Source organism: Micropterus salmoides, unplaced genomic scaffold, assembly GCF_014851395.1.
Source record: "Micropterus salmoides isolate LMB-PRFRI ecotype aquatic unplaced genomic scaffold, ASM1485139v1 Ms_hic_scaffold_18, whole genome shotgun sequence".
In the NCBI taxonomy this organism is placed as follows: Eukaryota; Metazoa; Chordata; class Actinopteri; order Centrarchiformes; family Centrarchidae; genus Micropterus; species Micropterus salmoides.
In genome coordinates this window covers 9,434,774-9,453,823 of record NW_024040928.1, presented here as the reverse complement: position 1 = coordinate 9,453,823, position 19,050 = coordinate 9,434,774, and the positions used below count along the sequence as shown (strand labels likewise).

Sequence of the window (19,050 nt, the reverse complement as noted above, 5' to 3'; positions counted from 1 at the left end):
GTGTTTCTTAGGGAGAGGGAGAATATATGTGAGTGTTTGGGATGAAGCACAGACCAGCTGTTTTCTGCCTTTGGGAAAATGGCAATAGTATTCTTTTGTGATTTTGGCAGGGTAGCTTGTATTTATGCATACCTGTTTCACCTTTACAAATAGTTAGCACTAAACCTTATTTATTTACACTTTGTAATGATATAAGCCTTAATATTACAGTAGGGGCGTAGTGTTGGGATCTTGACTGGATAGGACCATATCTGAGAAATTGCCCAGAAACTTGAAATCCAACCTCATGCTGTCACGCATGAATAACGGAGAGATCTGTCGGAAAAAAAACAACAATTCTTGTCATTGCACAGCCCTCTTGGCTGCAGCTTCTCTGTTGTTTACATACTCAGTTGTGGCTACAGGCGGCCATTTTAAACAAACTAGCAAAGCACAGATGAGGGACAAGGGGCTAGTAATTGTGTCAGTAGCAGGGCTCTGAGCCAGGAACTGTCAAGACCTCATACTTTCCACTGCTCCCGGTTTAATGGAGCATGTGAGGGCCAAGGTGTGCTGCCCTGGCCCCAGCCTAGGCTCTGTTCAAATGGCCTCCCGTCTTTCCCCTGATAGGCACAGTGGAACAATAAGCCTAAGGTGGAGCAGCTGGGGAAAGCATTAGTGTAAGACCCTTCCTGCAGGTTGCCGTTTCAGCCTCACTGCCCTCCATTTGCTTCCACAATAAGATACCTCTTTTCATGGCCTATACATATAACCCAATTTTGTACCTAAAGTTGTATTGTTGAAATTCAGAATAAATACACAACTGATGTTTAGGTGTAGCATTCACATCTTCAAGTGTAAATGAGCATTTGGAAGCTATAGCTAACAGTCTGCTGATCCCTCCCTGTGAGACCAGGCAATGGTTTTTTACAGCATCTCCATCCCCTGGTGGGCCATAATCTTGTGTCTATTGGCCCACAGTGGCAGATTCCAAACACAGTCCAAATGAAGCCTCCCTTCATGGTAAAGAATGAAAGTCCAGCTGTCACCCAAACTGTTTGGTTTGGAGAATCTTGGGAACTGAATAGAAGCAGACCCTTTGAATAGCACAAGGCCTGTTGTTTTGGAACTGCTTTTGGTGGGAATAATGCCCAGATATCACAGATCTGTGGTATCACTGTTCAAACCACATCCAGGCTTGGTACTAATGAGCTTTTGACGCTCATTCACAGTTTTTCTGCTTGCTTTACGCCTGCATTTTCTTCAAACCACCTTCCTTTCATTGAATTTCATTGTTGTTCACCGCATGCCCCACTGTCCTCATAGTATCAGAATTTTGACTTCATTACAAATACCACGTTTATTAAATATTTAGATATGCTGAACTGTGATACCACTTAAAGCAAGTGAAAGCATGAAGCATTTTAAGAGCTTTCTAGCTACGTTGGTCCACAATCTTTGCTGTCAGTTGTGTATCCTCCTTTGTCAACTCTGTAATAAAATGTTAGCTTGTGCACTTTTGGAGGCCACAATGAAATGTTACACATTCAGTCAAAGTATTGAACAGAGCTGTTGTTTAGCCTTTTGGGGCAAGTCTCAAAGTGCTACATAAGGAAATTGTTTAGAGCCAAGTCTTTCAGATCTCTGACTACTGACATTTAAAGGGCATGTCTCTTTAACATTTTTCCTTTCAAGTATGGCTCCACAGATTGCAAGATCAGTTGGTCCATCACTTTAGTCTAGAATTATTGGATAGATTGCAATGGAAATTTGTGGTCCCCAGAGGACGAATCCGAATGACTTTGGTGAATCAGTCTCAAAAGTTTTGTGGTGAGTAGTTTTGAGTGAAGTGTCTCCACAGCTATTGTATGAATTGACATGAAATTTGGTCTCTGGACAAATTATATTAACTTGAATGACCTCTTAACTTTTCAAAAAAACAATACTATTCCCATCGACCTCAGATGTACTTTGTTTTAAGTGACACTTAGCATGCTAACACACAAAATTAAGATGGTAAACATGTTAAACTTTTTATACAGAGTTGAAATCAACATGTTAGCCTCGTCATTGTGAGTATGTGAGCGTGTTGGCGTGTAGCGCAAAGCATCACTGTATAGACTCTCAGTCATGTTAAATAACTGAGATCAAGTCCTTTTAATGTATAAGACTAACAATTAAAATTTCAAGTCACGTGGTTATAACTTTCAAATTATATCTTATTTGTTGATTATTGATTAAAAAAAAATGTTTAGATCGAAGCTTGAGACTTGAATGTTTTGCCTTTGGGTCTTTAGGCAGTCAGAAATCAAGCAAATCAAGTGTCATAGCAGTCAAATTCCAGTCAACTCTCAAGTCTTAATCTTTGTCTTTAATCTACAGCTCTGGTATTGAGCTGTATAATATTTTTCAGGAGAAATAAAACAGTAATGAAACTTACCGAGACAGTGTTGCACCCAGAAGACTGCAGAAAGCAGAAGTCCAGGAAATTGTGCAGGTGCTTCCAACACATTGTTTTATCACTGTCTACTCTGTGCCCATCCAGCACACAGGCTCAGCTTGGCTGTGGTCTCATGTTGATTAGCCAAAGCGTGTCTGGTAGCAGCACTTTCGCCACTCACTTTCTCACTGGAGTACCATCTGCAGCTCGCTGCCTCAGTGTTTGCCTCATACTCCCAATCCCATTCAGATGTGAATGCCAAAACAATCAGATAGGAAGACATTGACATGAACACTCTGTGGTTGAATTTGTGAGTCAAATTTCCCCCTTTGCTACCCTGCATCCTGGTAAACAGATTTTGAAGATGGGCTTGTTGAGTGGCGTGTTCTTAAGGCCACAGCCTCATGGTGGGAAATAAACAGTGGTATCTAAGAGTGAAGATGATGACAAGGCTATATTAGGATGTCTTTCCATTTCTTTTCAAATGGCTTCATTTATTTTCTCTAGCCTGTATTGGACTGTGGATAGCATCTGCAGCGAACAGCTAGTTATCACTTTTGACATCGCAAAGTGACTCCCATCAGTCTGTAGATAGGAGTCGCTTCACCAACAAAAGTGGAGGAATGAAAGAGGCATATTTTTCTTGTAAAAAACACCAACCCAACAACACCTTTAAAGATTTTGTGCTTATTCAGGCAATTCTGTGTTCCCTGGCTCGTGTCAAACTCAGGACCATGTTGTGCTCAAAAATACTAAAAGCATGAGAGGCAAAAAGAAATAGCTTCAATCAATACTTGATCATTTTTATATGGAGAGCTGTGTGCAAACAGTAGATAGAATGGAATAGTTCACCTGAAATCAGTCCTGACACACAGAGGGACTCCGGCATTACCCTTCTTCATCTCTGGGTCTTTATTTTAAAAGGAGAATAAATTCAGAGTCGGTTTCACTGCTGGCAGGACTGCCTGTGTGGTGTAAACCCTCTTGAACTATTGTAGTAATCCACAAAACATTGCACAGCTGGAGGTGAGATGCTATCTAGTTCATGCTGGATAATGGGACACAAAAATGGTTTCACTCTGGATATCAAACTGTGTCCAGAGTGAAACGTACGAAAAAAATGGTCATTCATGTTGTGAATCACGATGAGCTTTGTTGTTTCATATCACTGATAGTTAAGGTTCACATATACTGTATGTTCAGCTGCAGTGATAGCGCAGCATGTTCCATGTCTTTTTTCATATTTTTAAGATGATGTGAGTCTGATTTTGTTAAGTGCAATGAAACATTTTTGCCATGCAAGCAGTCTGGCTCCAGGGATGGCAATGTTGGTTGGTGATTCCACCACCTTATTACCACAGTACAGACTAAAATGTCTTAAACTATTGGATGGATTGCCATGAACGTTGGGACGACCATCTATCTGTCAGCTATATTAAGTGCTGACTAACAAATGTTAGCATGCTAACATGCTAAGTTGGATAACTCACTGAACATTTTCACTGTAAGCATGTTAGCCTGCTGATGTTAGCATTTAACTCAAAACCTAATTGACCCTTCGCTAAGCCCCGCCTCTCTTAGTTACAGACAAACTGTTGGCGCTGCCACTGTCTATTACTGCACTCCCCGCAGAAATATTGTCAAATTTTAGTGATGGGCAAAACAAAGCTTTGTAAAACATTGAAACGTCTGAAGCAATTGTGTCGGAATTGTGTCGAGGCTTTGACACACTTCGACACCCGTCTCCACTGTGACACCTACTGGTCACTTTTGATATCGAAACATCTTGGTAATGGGTTCATTGAAACAATGACTGACCTGCGTTTACAATTCTAAACACCTTATCAATACATGACCAACAGGATTTCGGAGAAATCACCATACAACAAACACACAAACGTTTTCAGATTGTCAGAGACAGCAGATGGGGATTGCAATAAAAGTGTGTTTAAATAAAACACATCTGTGTGTTGTTTCATAAGTAGTCACTCATTTAGCCGACGCTTTTCTCAAAAATAAATCCCAATTGCTATGTCAGAGGACGCACTTTAACTAGGGTTAAAGTGTCTTGCTTAGGGACACATGTATTACAGTGGGAATCGAACCCAGGTCTCTCGCACCAAAGGCATGTCTTAACCACGACCCCATAGAGACAACTTGCTCATGTTTAGAATCGGAATACTTTCCTGATCTCCGACGGTGAAGTCTTTGTTGCAGATACTCGCAAGACGGAAAAGGAATAGAAATAATAGGTAGTTGAAGTTAGTGAGTAGAGAATATAATAAAGTATACAAATATAAGAATATAGCCTAATAATAAATGATAATAAATGTTGATATCTACAGTATTATACAGTAGCTTATTAACAAAGGTGTCATGATAATTAGCAGGAAAGATATAGGCCCTAGTGTAGAGTGTTGGCAGTGATGAGGTGTAATGGATTAAAAATCTGTAACTTAGTAAGCTTTAAGTTGTTTCAAGAATGATAAATGAAAAGTGGAACAATGTCTCACATTTATTATATGTCAAGAATTGTATTCAGAAATATTCAGCTGTATTGGGGCTGATCACCAGCCTTGGAAAAATTTGGTCACATGGAACATTTGTTACTGGCAAAGATAAATATTTTTTTTGCCATCATAGGCCTACAGGTGCGGATATACTACAGCAGGGTGCTCCAATAAATCAAATGATTGTGTCTCCTTGGATCTGTCAAATGAGTTTAAAGCTGATGTGCGGTTTGTTCCAAACACTGAATCAAGCGTAGAAGCGGTAGGTCTGCCACCTGTCGAAAAAGGGGTGAAACACACCGAAGCCTCGCTTCACTATGGTCACGTGACATTGACGTTTTGAACCACGCTTTGGAGCAGCGTCGACACGTCAGTATCGAGCGTCCCATCCCTATCAAATTTGTTGTAAAAAGCGATCTCAGAAAGAAGCAGACAGTTTGACCATATCTTCAAAAAATACAGCCAAAAAAAGCTAGAAAACGATTCTTTTTTGCATTGGAGTCAATGGAGCGCATCCATGAAAGTATCGGACCTCAGTTAGAGCGAGGTTTTGTGTAAATCTTGATTTACTGTGCCTGGTATTGTTTAAAAAAAAAAAAAAAAAGGACCTCTATTCTATATTTCAGTGTCACCTTCAACCCAGACAGAGAACTTGAGTGTACATGATATTTGATCAAAGAACAACAGGACAGGTCTTTTTCCAAAGTCTTCAGATCATGTTAGATGTGTCTCAAATGAAATTTTATGATTGGGCTAATTGAAGTGGCCAGTCATCTTTTATATCTGTGGCTGGCGGCTTTACTACCTCCTTTTGAGACGAACAGGCAGAGAGTCACACCGTGGAAAGACAAGCAGCTTCCTTCATTACACAAGTCCTCACCAAAATCTAATTTTCTGCTTGCAACCAGGCAAACAACCTTTAGATTCAGTTAAGTTTAAGGTCTCACTGGCAGTTTTCAATAAGAAAGGGTCAAAGAATGAATATATTACATTTTTGTGTCTGATTAAACTGAAGGTTGAATCAAAAAGCCAAGCCATTTATTGCTGTTTAAAGGCTTGGGTATACATCATTTTTACATTCTTTTATATATTTGGATTAAATATTAGATAAAGGAAATATAATAAGGAAAGCAGCGAGCCTGTTTATAATAACTAATTAGCAATTCTACTAAAATATGTTTGTTTATCACATAATTAATTACCACCATCACATTATAGCTTGTCTTGACAAGAGCAGTCCATAGACTTGTCCGCTCTTGCTTGAAGCTGCTGTGTTGCTTTAGTTTCCCCATGGTTGTGATTTGATATGAGATTCACTAGACAATTTCCAGTTTATTACTGTTGTGTCCAGGCAGTCCCTGATAAGATTAACCAATGTCTATGAATCATTGCTGGAGAGTATTTGAGCCGCCGGTCAGTGGCTGAACGTGTACATCCAGGATTGTTCACCAGAGCAGTACAGTACCCTTTTTATATGAGCAACACTTGACAGAAACTGCCCTTGGCCGCTGATCCAGGGCGCCTGTGATGACGATGTGTTTCTGTTCTGCTATTGGCTGAGGTTCGGATTGAGCACACAGGTGTGATGATCCTTGATCTGTGGAGAAGGCCCTGACGTGCCTCTCCGGCCCCAAACCCAATTTCCACTGAAAGAATGAGGAGGGTAGCGTGCTCCGGGCAAAGCTCTGAACTCTCTTTCTTTTCTCGTCTTGTCTTTTAATCGCATCAGCCTTTTAATTATTTCATGAACTAGTCTCAGACCCTTTTTTAACCTTTCATGAAGAGCAGGGAGATAAGAGAGCTGTGATTGCTGCTTTGGTCTCCAGAATCTCAGCAGCATGCTGCATTGTCAGAGGCGTTTCAGAGGCGTTTGGTTTTTGGTTTGGATTTACTTCTGGTAATTGTGCATAGGGAGGTGGATGGTTTACCCTTCCAACACTCACACATACAGTGGCAAGAAAAAGAATGTGAACCTTTTGGAATTTCATGGTTTTCTGCATAAATTTGAAATCTAATCTTCTTCTTAGTCAAGGGTATTGACAAATATAATGTGTCTAAAATAATAACACAAAATAAATTCTGATCCCTCATGCTTTTATTGAACACACTCATTCAATATTCAAAATGGCTGTGGAAAAACACTTATAATCAATAACTGGTTGATCCCCCCCAATAACCTCAACCAGGCTGTTCCTGTTACTGTGGATCAGACCTGCACATCGTTCAGGAGGAATTTAGCCCATTTTTCCTGGCAGAACTACTTTAGCTCTGTAATGTTCTTTGGACGTCTCATGCGTATGGCTCTCTTCGAATCATTCCATAGCATCTGTATTGGGTTGAGGTCTGGTCTCTGACTTCAAAAGGCGGATTTTGTTTTTCTGAAGCCATTCTGTTATGGACTTGCTCCGGTGTTTTGGGTCATTGTCCTGTTGCATTACCCAACTTCTACACAGTTTCAGCTGACGTACAGACATTCCCGCATTGTCCTGAAGAATTGTCTGATGTACTTGGGAAATAATTTTCCCTTCAGTGATTGCAAGCTGGCCAGGCCCTGATGCAGCAAAGCAGGCCCAAATCATGATGCTTCCTCCGCCATACTTTACGGTTGGGATGATGTTTTCATGATGATATGCCGTGCCCTTTGTACACCACATCTAATGCTGTGTGGTTCGTCCAGATAGTTCAATCTTAGTTTCATCAGTCCACAAAACATGCCAAACTTGCCAATACCGCTGTAGAGTGTCAATGTCTTTCGCAAACTTCAGGCGTGCAGCAATGTTCTTTTTAGTAAGCAGTGGCTTCCTTCATGGTGTCCTGCCGTAGATGCCCTGCTTGTTCAATGTTTTACATATTGTAGACTCATGAACAGAGATGTTAGCCAATTCCAATGATGCTTACAAATCTTTGGCTGTCATTCGAGCTTGTTTCTTTACCTCATCGATGAGTCTTCGCTGTGCTCTTGGTGTCATTTAGACTGGGAGCCCACTTCTTGGTAGAGTAGCAACAGTCTCAAAGTGTCTCCATTTGTAGAATGTTTGCCTAACTGTAGACTGGTGAATTTCTAAAGTCCTTGTAATCGCTTTGTAACCTTTGCCAGCTTTATGTAAATCAACAATTCTTGAGTCGTAGATCCTCTGAAAGAGAGTCGGATCCTTCCCTTATGTCATGAGTGTTGCATAGTTTGCCCACCAGAGGGCGCTCTGCAGCTCCTCTGTTAACAACACTGCAGCACCACAGAACAAAACCTCAGCTGACCGCAGTCTTCCGGAACCACGTTGAGTAGCTCCTGGTAGCTCTCACACTCAATGTTCCCAGTGAGTTAGTCATTTGTCACATCAATTACATAACTTAAATAATAATAAAAATAGCCCTCATTACTTCTCCTATTCTCCTATTCCTCCTAACAATAAAAATTTTCTTGTTATACTGCATTATGTCATGGTATCTTGGTATGGTCTCAACATAACAAATATTAGGGATAATCTTTGTTTATGTTATGCGTTTCTTAAAATAAGGGGGAACGAGAATATTGGCCGATATATCGCCATATCGGATTTTAAAATCCTCAAATATCGAAATCTGCATCGGACTTAATAAAATCATATTTGTCGGGCTTTAGACCAGATATGTAGTACACATTGGGAAATCACATTGCTCTAAGGTATACAGTAGTGTTGTTAATGGTTAAATGTGTTGCATAAAAATACACCTCTTCAGCAAACAGAAGATGGCTGTGGACACCTAAACAGACTTTAGTATATATTTGTTCATCATTAGTTATCTTACACCGAAGCACTGGTGACTTGCTTTAATCCACCTACATATAGATGGATGTATCAGATCTGTGTGTCCATGTTTACATCCAGCTAGTCTTGTCTCTGTCAGCTTGGCTTTACAGACCTAATCCTGATGGGTGAAAGTGTTCACGCAGTCTGTGTGGGCTGCTGCCTGTGATACAGATAAACTGTCTGAAATCAATACACTTCTGCGCCACTCTGCCGGTGCGCACTGCCCCACTTTTTACCTTCAAAAGGTCAGAGGCAGCCTAGTCTTCGAACTCCACATTGTTTATTGCGTGACATGTCCAGCTCTAATGATCTGACTTGACTGGGCACACCTCATCACTACCACCACCACAACCAGCAGCCCTGCTTCTCCTTTTTGATTTGCTCTGAGATTGGAAGATGGATGGTTCTAACGTCCTTGACTAGTTTGCAATATGCGCTGCCATACCCTCCATCTATCCTGCATTTTGAATCCCAGTTCTGTTAGATGGCAGGCAATTACTGGAGATTGTTTTTCTTTTGTTGCACACGCTGGTCGGCGTAGTGCCCCCTTTCTTCTTGGAAAGTTAGTGTCCTGTTTTCTTACTTGACAGATGCACAAAGCTTGAAGACAAGCATGATTTGACTTAGCAAGCACAGGTTTATGAGAAAATAGAAGTTGCATGAAATTAGTTGTCTCAGCTGTGTGTAATCTTCAAATGTTCAGAAAGAATTTTTATTTTATACTATGGTTTATTGTCTTATGTTGAACACAACTGGCCATCATAGTTGCCTTTTATTCACTACGTCTTGTTGCAGAGTTGGGTTGAGTTAGGAATACATATTTTTAGAGCCTAAATAAACGTAAACACTATTCTTTTTTTTAGCTGCTGTATTGTTGTGGTTTATATGCTGTCGGTGTGACTTTAACACTTACCCAAAATAATTCAGCCAATTATGCAGGTTATTCAGATTGATAAGAACCTTTTAATTAAAAAGAGTTTTATGGGGAAAAATATTTAATCAGTCTTGAATCCAAACAAACACTGACGAGTTTAATCTGGATGCTCTCTCTGTCAGGTTTAAGATATTTCCTAATTAAGCAAATCATTTTGCAATAAAGCAAGGTCGTAGTTGGTCACTCCCATCCTCTGGTAGCTGAAATTAGTGTTTCATCTTATTAAATCAAGAGGTATTAGGAGTGGAGAATGTGAGCGAGATGTGTACAATATAGCAGTAATGAGTGACCGCAGAATGAGAGATATGGATAGCTGGAGGAGAATGACCTTGGCATCAAACATTTATCTCTGAAGATGTGGGAAATAATCGGCATCGGCTCCCAGCACTGAGCAGCATGCCCTCATCACTGCGCTGCAAACAATGAGCTTCACTGACGATGGGGAGTGTGTTAGAAGGATGTGTTTCAGTTTCTTATCTTTTTGGTGTTCTCTTTTTTTTACACATTCCTGAGCCTGCGAGGCTTTAGCAGCCAAAGGGATCGTTAAAAATGGCTGCCTCTCCGCCACCAAATAATATTCCAGACTGTAGCTGAAGCTATTCCTGTAAGGTTTTTTTAACAGTAATAAAGCTTTAGATTCCCACACTAATATTATTTGTGCTTGGTTTGGAAGGAAAACAATCTATATCAAAGCCTCTCATTCAGTTGAAAAGGCACTATTTGCAATCGAGCAGTGGTGCCATAAGTTCCAGCTGTAATCAGCAAGAACACACCAACCAATCGCCTACAGTCTTTTTGGCTTATTGATATTTACTTGGCTCATAGCAAGTGTGATTTTGTTTGATATTTAAAAAGCAGGGATACAGGATGTTAACAGCGGGAATATAGACATCATGGCGCTCCACAGCGCTAGCAGTTACCCCAACAGTCTCTGTGACATTCAGCAGTTGGAAATGGCGTTTGTGACATTCACTGACTAATATATTCACCTCGGCTGGCTCATCTAGCCCCTCACCAGAGCAGACAGCTGCTATAAAGGCTATGTGCACCAAGTATTCTCACACTGTCAACAACTTGCTGTAACCGGGCTGCATGATTTTATCACCCCAGAATGGAGTGAAAAGCCAGCAATGCCGGGCTCATGCTTTTTTTAGAACTGTGGCTATGTGTTTTTTTTTTGTTGTTTTTATCTCATGTATAATATACACAAAGTATTTTCACACCATCACATTTGTGTGGTGTTTTTTCTCCTTTTTTCTCGCACTGCACCACGTTAGTCCTGCTTTAACCCACACCAGAATGCGACAGAGATGTGACAGTAGGCTATTACTTTCTGACATATTGCAATGCACATGTCATTTAACATTTCATTCAAATGATGGACAGGGATGCGTTACCACATTCAGCTTGTCACAAAGAGCATTGCTTAATATTTTCTGTTCCTCATGCTGTATTAGATGACAAAATGGCAACTGCTGCCATTTTCACAGTGATGATATGGGAGCCTGATAGCAGAAGTTTTATTTACTGTTTCTGTGTAGCACAGAGTGCCGCACAACCATCTCCTACAACTGTGGGAGAGGAAAACACCCACTCGCCTTCAGCTGCAGAGGTGCACTGGATTCCTTATGCTGCAGCATAGCCCTTGAACCTTCATGTATACTTTTACAAAACAAAGCATAGTTTTGGATTTATTACCCTCCATCTGGGGAGCCATTGGTTTCCTTTCATTTCAGATTTGAGAATCAATTCGCAGAGCCTTAAACTTTGCTTGAAATAAGTAATCCATCACAGTGAACATTTCATCGCCTTTAGTTTTCGTAAGTTACAACTTTACTTTCTCTGCCCTACTCCTTCATTTATTACTCTCTCTCAGCTATGCCTTAGGACTCCTATCCATTCATACACTGCTTTACTCTTTTATCCTATGCTAGCTGCCACTCATCTCACTTACGTACATGGGAGACAATTACATTTATTAACCCAGTTAGCTCCATGCACTGCACTGCTTCCTCCACCAGCAACAGTATGGTAGTGGTCGACTGTTTATGTTAATCAAAGGCCGGGGCCATAGATGGTTTGTCTGGTGTGTGTTTTTTAATGTAACATTGTATTTTTTGTATTTCATACAATGTCCTGTGCTTGTTACTCCTTTGGGTTATCCTTGCTGTAAACTGCATTATCACACAACAATAGAGTAGCTTTGCCAAAAAAAAACCAATTTCTATCTAAATATAAACCAATGGCTCCCTGGAAAATAGAAAATCAGTGTGGGATAAAACATGCTTAATCACCAGTACGATCCTTGTATGTAAGATAGGTGGGGATACAGACTTTGCATATTTTTATATTTTAGTCAAGAAAGCAATTCCTGAATGAACTACAATATGTGAATTCAAGCTTGAAGAAACAAAGAAACAGGAAACAAAGAGATGACCGAAAGTCGATGGTACTTGTAGGTGATGTTGAGAGATGATTCAGCCCTTCAGGACGTCTAATGAGAGATAGTACAGTCTTTTCCTCTCCACTGCCAACAGCTGCTGCTGATTCCCTACCGTGCCTGAAGGACGTTAGAGCACCCTGCGATGTCCACCCTCTCCTCACCCATCCTCCTGCCTGACCACCCTGTAATTAGCAAACACCCACATTTAATCAGTGCAGTGATAGCTGCTGAGACCTGAAAGAATAAATAGACTAAAGAAAGGTAAAGATAAGAATTTTCTTGTGGTCGCTGGCTCCATCGTGCTACCGTAGAGCTGTGATTGACTTGGCAAAAGCTAAATCATTGCTTGCCAGGCTGCTGTATTGGAGTAGATTGACAGAGAGTATGAGTAAGAAAAAGAGAAACCAATAGAGCTCGATTGCACTCGCAGCTCAAGAGAGAGCAGCCTATTGTATTTACAAGCCAAGCGTGTGTGCATGTGCTCTCCTCTCCCCTCCATTCCGCACCTCCACTAGAGGATTGAGAAGGCGTGTAGCGTGGTGTCCACAGAGGGTTCTCAACACCACCGTGCATTTTACCGCTTGTAAAGCAATCATTTCCATCCCCACTTCCCTCTCTCTCCCTCCCTTCGGCTGCAGGGACTGCTGAGTCAGCTCACCTTCATATGGAGAGTGGCTCCCCCAACCGAGACGTTATTGATTTGCCCCTGTTTGTATGGGGGAAATGTTCTGAAACCTCTCAGGCCAATTTTGCTGCGCTGCACAGTCAGGAACACCGCTGGGCATTGGCTTGAGAGAAGAGAAAGACATAAACATTACTACCATTGCATGCATGTACACACAGGCAATCTGACATGCATTCAGCGTTAGGAGTGAAAAGTATGGAAAGTATGAACACCAACATAATTACACACATGGATTCAGAGGCACAGCCTGACACACATACAAAAAATACATACACATGTTAGCGGTGCGTCAGTTGTTTACTACTGACTTCATGCGTCAGTAGAATTTAGTAGAATAGTAGAATAATTTGGCTACGAGAACCACAGCATATGAGTGTCTGCTGAGGCACATTCACAAGCGTTTTTTTCCTTTTTCATGTGTAATTGCCGAGTAGTATTCTGCTAAAGTGTAATGGATCTGTCCATTACAACATGTAAACCTCATACCAAGCCTGCAGATTGTCTCTCTCTTGTTTTCTCTCTGTCTCACCTCTACCATACTGGTGGGAGTATAGTACTCACATGTTTGCGCACACACACACACACACACACACACACATTATGACTCACCAAGGGCGCATTTTACCAGAGCGCACACACACTTTACTTCAATGTGGGCCCGGGCCAGTGAGCTACATCATTGCTTCATTTGGATCAAACTCCAGAGCTCAGGAGTCATTTATCTACATAGTGTGTGTGTGTGTGTCTAACCTTCAGACATCCCACTCCTGGCCACTGGGAGAAATCAATGCCAGGGTGTAGAACAAAGAGAAAGCCCCCTCTGACTTCACCAAGGCAGAGATTTAAATAATTTATTTGTTATTATTTTTCAGCTGTAGACAATTCAACATCGAAGTGCAGACGTTATGGGGGTACAAAATGCTTTTTGTTTTTGTGTGTTTTGCTTGTTCTGATCCACTAGATAAAATCTGTGATGAGTGTACTTTGAAAACCTTTCAAAAGTTGATGTATATTGTAGCATACAAATCCATCATTGCCTTTGGAAAAATGAGCAAAAGATACGTGAACAGTATCTTGAAAGTTTTGTTTATATGCTTTCATACTGCTCTACCTGTGCACCCTGATATTGAACCTGATCATTCACACTTTTGAACCAATTCCCATTACCGCCGCTTTTTGTTTTACTCTCCCCACCTTACAGTCTTCTTTATTTGTCTTAAAAGAAGTGTGGTGGTGCTTGCCAAAGGAAGAGCACAGTAAAAATGTCAAGGAGATTTAGACAGCTGCAAAATTCATGAGGTGGCAGTTTGCTATTATCAGCATGTCTGTGTTTGTCGAAGCCTGGAGTATCCCCAAACCTTCAGTATCAAAAATTTGTTTTTCCTGTGTCCTCTGTATGTGTGTGTGTCTCAAGAGTGACTGATGATATCTCACTAGACCCGCGAATGTCTGCACTCGCAGCTTCTGCATTTCCTGTCTTGTATTCTGTAACACACACACACACACACACACACACACACACACACACACACACACACACACACACACACACACACACACACACACACAGGTATAAGCACGTACACACATCACTGGTGTCTCGCTATCCTGTTTTCCCATCTCCTGTGACTCTGTCTAGCTGGTACTGCTTGAGTGACAGCTCTTGGTTTGTCTGGGTATCCGTGGTTACAGCCCAGAGGCCTGCGCCGGGGGACCCAGACCTGTCAGCACTCTCTGAATCCTGAAACCAGAGATGGATGGCCAGGAGCCACCTCTGCCCTGAGTTCTGTGCTTTGCTCGTCTCTCCTGCTCCTCTTTACTCTTTATACCAGACCCTCCTCCTAAACAGACCCATTGTTGGCAGCTCGGTACTGCAAAAAATGGAGCCAAAAATGTCTCGATACCTGTTCTTTTAAGGGTAGGAGAAGGCAAAAATCTTAGGAAAAAACTAAAGCTAATTTGTATAGTAAGGTGAAGTAAAATTTGTTGTTTGTTCCAAGACTTATTTGAGTCGTCTTGTAGTGATAGGCGATACAGCAGAAGTCAAGGATAGAGCAGAAGTCATGTCACAGCATTTTGTAAGGGCAGCTGGTTCTGTTAATCTTGACGCTCGTGCTAACAACCCGGATCAGTCGTCCCAAACGGGTGGAACATTTACAACAGATCAGGTGTCTGTCCATCTCCAGTGCCCTGATTCTTCTGCCTTGACAGACATGTATGACAGCTCAGATGCCGGTATTGCCTGTCGCTCCAGTGCCTGAAGCCTGAAGCCCCACAACCGATGGATCGAGACAGAAAAAGAGAAGGGTGATGAAGGCAGGAGGAGAAGAAAGCGTGGGGGTGGGGGGTTGTTTTGGACCGCCTCAGGCTCAGGCCGATAAGGGCGGTAGCAGTGCTGCCAGAGTGTGTGTGATCTCTCAACCAGCTAATGAGAATATTTAACATTTGCTGAGTCCACAGTGTGTTGGAAGTCATTCATCACTCCACGGATTCAGTCCTCACCAGTTATATGTTGCGTGTGCAAGATGCCTGCCATGGTACCCGAAGGCAGTGCTAGGAAGGTGCATTTAGTGCAATGAAACACATCAGAGTAATGAGTGAGGGTCTTTCTTCTTAACAATTTTTTTTTTTTTTTACTAGTGTTAATAATTGACTAATTATTTTGCCCTTTATTAAGCAATAACACCAAACATTATCTGGTTAATCTCTAAAATCTAAGGATTTCTCACTTTCTTTAGTCTACATCATTATTGTTAGTTTTTTTATGCTGGAGAAACAAATAAAAACTAATTAAAGATGCCAACTTGGGCTGTCCTAAATAGGGGGTGACTCTTTTCACCATTTTTGACATTTTATTTGTCATTCTATTCTATTGTCTGAAGAAGACAAAGAAACTTAAGAAAATAAACTAATCTAGTCTATAGCCATGCTAGCTCTGTGAGGATGTACACAGCAGTGATTTGAGTGAAATGTTAAAGTCAGCATGCTATGCTGCTAAGTTTGGCATGTTAGCATGCTAACATTGGCTAATTAGAACGTAACACAAAGTATAGCTGAGGCTGATAAGGATGTCCATAGTTTTCTAAATATTTTGTGATAATGTGGACATATATATATAATCAACACAAAGCCATTAAGAAAAAAAACAACTAACCAAGTTATTTAAAATCTGTAATCTGTAATAAAATCTGTAATTTAAAATTGTAAAATCTCATCTTTAAGGCCAGAAATATCCATTATTGGATCTTTAGTATTTCACCAATATGGTTACAGCTCAACTAGATATTTTATAAGCACAAAGACACAAGTTAACTTGCTGGGTTTTGCTCTTTTGTGATGTGACAGAAAGACCTAAACTATTCCCACCCCCACGCTGTGGAGGAAAAAGGCACCATTCCATGACATGCTATAAAATGTGTGCTTTCCATTGTAAAGTCTGCAGGAAAAAAAAGTGCTGAGGGAAACCAAACATCAAGAACAGATCTCTTAAGCCATGCCACTTCACAAACGTGTCGCATTGGCTTCCACACTTGAGCACTGCAAAGGGCTGCTCCATTGTGATTGACCAAACACACACACGGCACCCTTGTCACCCGATAAGAGCTCAAAGATTGCTTCCCCTTTCATGTGCTTTGCTTGGTGACCTTCACATAACCAGCTTACATACGCACACTCAGACAGAAGCATGTACTGCATGTGAAAAAAGAACAGATAGTCAGCGTTTGCCAAAAAAATAGCAAGAGCCCATCCTGTGTTTCTGTGACGCGTCAAACCGCTCACTGACCGTGATGTGACCTTACTCCATGCAGACAAGCCAGCGGGGTTAAAGTGAGGTGAACGTGTGTGTTCTTAGTGTGGTGTGTGCTGAGGCTCGCATGTTGTGACGATGAACTGGTCCTGTAACTGAAGAGCAGCTTAGCACTCTACCTGACCCCCGCAGTGATGAGCATAACATGAGCACAAAGGCTGAAGCTGCCTAGCACAGCCCAGACAGGCATGGCACAACTCCGCACAGGGACCCATGACTATTTAATGACCATTACCAGGCCTGGAAACACACCTCCTCTCAGCTACTATGCGTTTTCTTCAGCTACAAAGAATGAACCCATACACCTGTGAATTAACATGGATGAATGTTGACAGAGGCAACATGGGCAGGTTATGCTATGTGATTTTACTCTTCTGAGGGGAAATCAGAGGTCACAATACACTTAGGTTTCTTCTATTTCTCTGTGTAGATTAGTCTATTTTCAGTTTCCAGCTGATGTTGAATGGTGCTTTGAAACAAAACCAACTCCTGGTGACCCCCTCCCTCTTCCATTTTTAATAGGATTTAACAGCAAAAGATCCAGTTTTAAAAAGAGTTGTTCATCGCTAACAGCGTTTCTATTTATGAGTGTTCACCAGAACAGGTTGTCTGTTGTAATCACGGAAGTTGAACATTAAGAAAGGGATTTCACAATTATCTCCTTTAGCATGGCTAAAATGGCCATCTTGGATTTTTAATGTTGCCATGGCTATGAGTGTATTAATATGTCTGGACATTGTATAAGACTGAGTCCAGTCTGTACTTGTTGTATGGCGCCCCCTTTTGAAACAGTCTGTCTACTTATGTCTTTCTTCATCATGTAAATAACTGATGTACTTTGGCATTGAAAAAATATTTCGGCAGCATTATGGTCTTAAATAGCTAAATTCAGTTTAAGGCACACTCTTGTGTGCTGTGATTAAATTTCATTTTCAAGTTGCTGAAAATTGATAAACTGAACAGTGGTGTTAATCTACCTTTGCCTCGATGTGGAGAGGCAATTTCCTGTTACCATTATGTTTTCTATTTTCAAAACGTATTTTTAGAAAGCTCCCCATAGCCAGTAAAATCCATTATTACAACAGTATTGACAGTGCATTGGCAGAGAGTGAACAGTAATCGCGTTTGACGCAGCTATGGGACAAGTGTTTCATGCTTTAGGCCGAGTCGACTGACTCTGTGACATTTAATGCGCCATATTTTCATGTGGCCCTTTGTTACTCTTCAGGCTGCATTTTATGTGGACAACTACACACTTTCAATTACCCTTGCCTGTAGCAACGTTTTTTTTAGGTGACTGAGAGATGTAAAGTGAATAGGTAAAAAAAAAAAAAAAAAAAAAAATGGATCAGAGAAGGATAGAGTTAGTGGATAGGGAAGTGCTGAGCAGGGTGTGGTTAGTCAGTGAATCACACCATACCCAAATCGAAGTTCTGATTGTAAGTTGCTCATTTTGATGATTTAATTAGATATATTTTTGTTAGATTTCCATATTTCTGATTTTACTTGCACTTTAAAGACATTTTCATCCTGATCTGTTAAGTTTCCTCATTTTCATATTTTTTTTTTTAGTGTAATCAGGACAGTGTATAAACATTTTATAATAACTTAAGCCATTTCCTTAGGCAAATTAACTTCCATTGACTTTGGCATAGAAACATCAAAAGTGAGCATTGCAATATTCAAAGTAGCAATCATGATAGGGAAGTTTCGTTGTGTATCAATATGCATGAATTCATGTTGTTACTGTTAGACTTCAGGAGCCATCTGCCATCATGTACAATCATTTGCAGCAACAGACAAACCAGAGGAAGAAGCGTTTATTCATTAGTGTCTATAAAATTAAAACCAAGTAATGTTTAAAATTGTGATTGTCTTGCTCACTAGAAGTACATTTTAATATTAACATAGCGGTTATTTTGAGAAACAACTAAGACGCATGGGAACAGCGAAGTATGGCAAAAAATCATACAGCAGTAAAGAAATTGAGGAAATCATATTTTATGAGAAATTGTCCTTAAGATGAAATCACCACAACATGAGAGCACTTCTGCCTCATTGGCAGCTGTTGAGGTTATAAAATGGTAATAAAACAAATGTTTTCATAAGCAAATTACTTTCCTCAGAAGGGGCCGAAGCCGAGCCTGAATATAATGAAAAAATATATAATAAATAAATAATAAATATATCTATTTGTTTTGCCTTTTTTAAATCATAGCACAAATTAAATGGTCAAAGTGTGCTTTTTACTCGGTGTTCCATAGGATTTGGAGAGACTATGAAGTGTGGGTCCGAGGCCCAAGAGGGTCCGGTAAAGTAAATTACATGTGTCCATTTACTTTTAATGGACACATGTAATATGTTTTATACTTTCTTCTAATCCAATTAATCTTATTTCCATACTGTATAGACACCTTATTTTGAAAACCGGACGTTGTCACATGTGTATCCTCGCGCTAAATT

The 19,050-nt window shown here is 40.7% G+C and overlaps 1 protein-coding gene and 1 long non-coding RNA gene across 4 annotated transcripts in view; one reads left to right on the top strand and one right to left on the bottom strand.

Moving 5' to 3' along the window:
- LOC119909023 (kelch-like protein 29) overlaps positions 1 to 19,050 on the top strand; it is a 209,044-nt gene that overhangs the window by 25,363 nt on the left and 164,631 nt on the right. The window lies entirely within an intron of this gene.
- On the bottom strand, positions 7,208 to 13,270 carry LOC119909025. Its single transcript, XR_005445366.1, has 3 exons — positions 13,053 to 13,270; positions 12,753 to 12,882; positions 7,208 to 12,276 (listed from the first exon to the last, which is right to left on the bottom strand). It is a non-coding gene; the product is annotated as an uncharacterized LOC119909025 (long non-coding RNA).